At 40.1% G+C, this 3037-nt stretch overlaps 1 long non-coding RNA gene across 2 annotated transcripts; it reads left to right on the forward strand.

Moving 5' to 3' along the window:
- The first annotated feature begins 895 nt into the window (after nucleotides 1-895).
- LOC134033863 (uncharacterized) lies at nucleotides 896-2462 on the forward strand. Of its 2 annotated transcripts, none has more exons than XR_009932178.1 (4): nucleotides 896-1456; nucleotides 1568-1999; nucleotides 2093-2195; nucleotides 2385-2462. It is a non-coding gene; the product is annotated as an uncharacterized LOC134033863 (long non-coding RNA). The 2 variants fall into 2 exon arrangements; XR_009932177.1 differs by having other exon boundaries at nucleotides 1568-1975.
- Nucleotides 2463-3037: the final 575 nt, after the last annotated feature.

Below are 3037 nucleotides of genomic sequence, written 5' to 3' on the forward strand. Positions count from 1 at the left end.
AGTCTACATGAATTTCAATCACACACGATATTAAATGTTGCACCCAGCACGTATAAATGTAGACAATGCATGTAATTCATGTGCAGCTCAGCCCCAGCATGTCATTGGTCATCAATGTTCTCATATGCAGAAACATAGCTTTAATAAATAAAAGACTGAATTTGGAATATAATTTAGTCTTTCATTCTTTACTATAAACATGTACAAAAGCAATTAATGTGTGATGTGTAACATGATTAAGCAAACATTCTTTGTATAGCACACCAAAGCTGTATGACACACAATGCAAATTTGTGCTCCAATAATTTTTGTAATACAAAATTGTTAAATGTGACCAAAAGGTAAGCGACTCTTAAGAGTTTCATTTCCAAAGACAAGTCATCACAGAATATTACAATTCTTCCTTAGCAAACCTGCCCCTCAGTCTGCCCCTGAGCAACAACTTTGCGCATGCCCATTTCAACGCATCGCTGAAACTGGGGTTTCAGAAGAGATTTTGCAGGGGTTCAACACCGTCTTGTACGCATTGGATTTCAACTGGAAATTAGCTACTTCAAAGGTGAGTTTCTTTACAGAAATAGTTTTAAATATATAAACATATTTTCAGAAATTGGATGGGGCATGCTAATAGGTATATGTTTTTAAATTTAGGCTATTTAGCCTGTTTATGTGCTATCAGATTCACATTGTTTACGTTAGGATTTCGCTAGCTACAGTACAGTAGAGGTTAAACCCTTCAGAAAGTTATGTTGAAATACTGAAAATGCATAGGCCTTCATGTTATCAAAGTTTAGCGTCTCACAAATCACTCACAAAATAATCAGTGAAAAATAAATGTTCAGAACTGTTAAAAAACCTTGTCCCAAAATAGTTTATTTTGCCCGGAATTTTCAAAGACTGTGGAGCTAGCGTGGCTGATCACGTTTTAATCACAGTCGGTCATGGCATGCACAGCAATGGCGTCTGTAAAAGTATCATGTCACAAATTTTTCCAATTTGTACATGACATCTGTTTTTGGATACGTTTATTCGTTTTAACCTTTAGATGCGTGAGTTCTAAATATTTCCGACGCTTCCACCATTTATTTTTCCAAAACGGCAGCTAGGTAGCTTTAATTAGCTTCCGTTACCTAGCAACCTAGCATAATACTCGTAGCAATGCTACTACCTGCTAGTGTTACTTGTTAGCCTACTAATTGTAAATTTTGAAGCCATACTATAGCGTTTGTCATATAGTTTTTGTCTATCGGAAAATAGTCGGTTGGAATGTTCAGAATCACACATGTGCGACGCTACAATGTGGGGCCCTGCTTTCGAACGATCACATATGTGCAATGCTACTCCTTTAATATCAATATGCTAAAACTATGTACATAAACTACATTCCACTTTCATTTCTGTACAGATTATCCTACCACCGTCACACGGCCTAGCACTGTGTCCCTGGGAAATGATGGTAAAGTAATGAATGACCGTTTAAAACAGTGACAATAATTGTATGAGCCATGGCAACCCTAAAGGCTATGTTTTGAAGCAAAAGCATTACTTAAATCTTTTGCATCACCAGATTCCATACCCCTAGATGTCAACTCTGGTCTGGTGGAGGTGAACCCATTGGGGGCCCAGGAAAACAGCTGGCAGCCAGGCAAGTGCAAATATAAGACACTCAAAAATATATATGCTTTGTATACAACCATTCAAGGTAACATTTGTTATTTACATCAATGTTACAGCTAATCTAGAATAACCACAGTGTATGCCAATCATGCTAACTCTTGTAAACTTGTTTTACTTGTCTTTAATGACAGACACATTACAGGTTATGCTCTGGAAGATGGAGACATTGGAGGAGAACCAGCGAGAGGCTCTCCTATTCAGGCGACTACAGGGCAGACACACTAAAGAGGTGCCAGTGATGGACCTACAGGTGGCCCAAACACAGGCTGAACTCCAAGACCTTGAGGAGCGCCTTAAGGTACTGGAGTTGCGAAAGAGAGTGGTAAGTGTTTGGAGATGCCATGAACTATGGCTTACATGCAGCGTTCAACGTTCACATTGGTGCTGACAATAAGTTCATGACTTCTAATTCCAGACGCTGTGATGAAGTGGAAGACGGGACTGGGAGAGAAAGCTGTGGAGCTCCTCATAGAGGAGACACTCAAACACACCCCGGCAGCCCATTAAAAACAAGCCAGGTGAATGAATCATGATTGCAGCTTCCATATCCAACCTTTCACATGGCTATGTGACAAACATCTAGAATCACATATTTTTTTGATGATGTACATTATTTTAGATGTGATTTTTTAATGACTTGTATAGCGCCTTTTTACACGTGCAATTATGTTGATAGAACACTAACTTATTTTGTGCTTCATTGTCAGGGCCAACAGACAGGACCTGTAGCTGGGACTGGCAGAAGATTTGAATTCACTGTTTGGCACTTTGTTTGAAATAAAATGACAATGTTACTTGGAAATGCTGCCTTGTTTATGATTAGCTGGAGTTAGGCTACACATCACGCAAACATAATCCTCCTAAAGTTGGCTACCATGTAGCCTATTATACAAGAACAAGTAGCATTTTGGGCAAATGAGGTCTGCATATGAACCGCCCCCAATATAAGCAGTAGAATTGAGAAATATAGGTTACTTAGTTAACGTTGCAGTTACGGACTGGCAACGTCACAAAATTACATTGCTAGGAGGTCGCGGTTACGGACTGGCAACGTCGGAAAATGACGTTGCCACGATGTCGCGGTTACGGACTGGCAACGTCACAAGATTACGTTGCGGTTACGTTCTGGCGTCCCACAGATGCACGATCCCGCAACGTCGCCAAAGACGTTGCGGCAACGTATGTTTGGTCATCGAGTGACGTTGCGGCAACGTAAGGGCAACGTAACTGTGTTAGCTGGGTACCGTCTAATAATTTTTGGTTCGCTTAACTGGAAAAGTGTTATTCGTATGAAAAAAATTATTTCTGCGCGTTGCCTTTTTCTGTGTCTTCGCCTTGCTCTTATAACTGCTGCCATATC

Source organism: Osmerus eperlanus, chromosome 14, assembly GCF_963692335.1.
Source record: "Osmerus eperlanus chromosome 14, fOsmEpe2.1, whole genome shotgun sequence".
NCBI classification, from domain to species: domain Eukaryota; kingdom Metazoa; phylum Chordata; class Actinopteri; order Osmeriformes; family Osmeridae; genus Osmerus; species Osmerus eperlanus.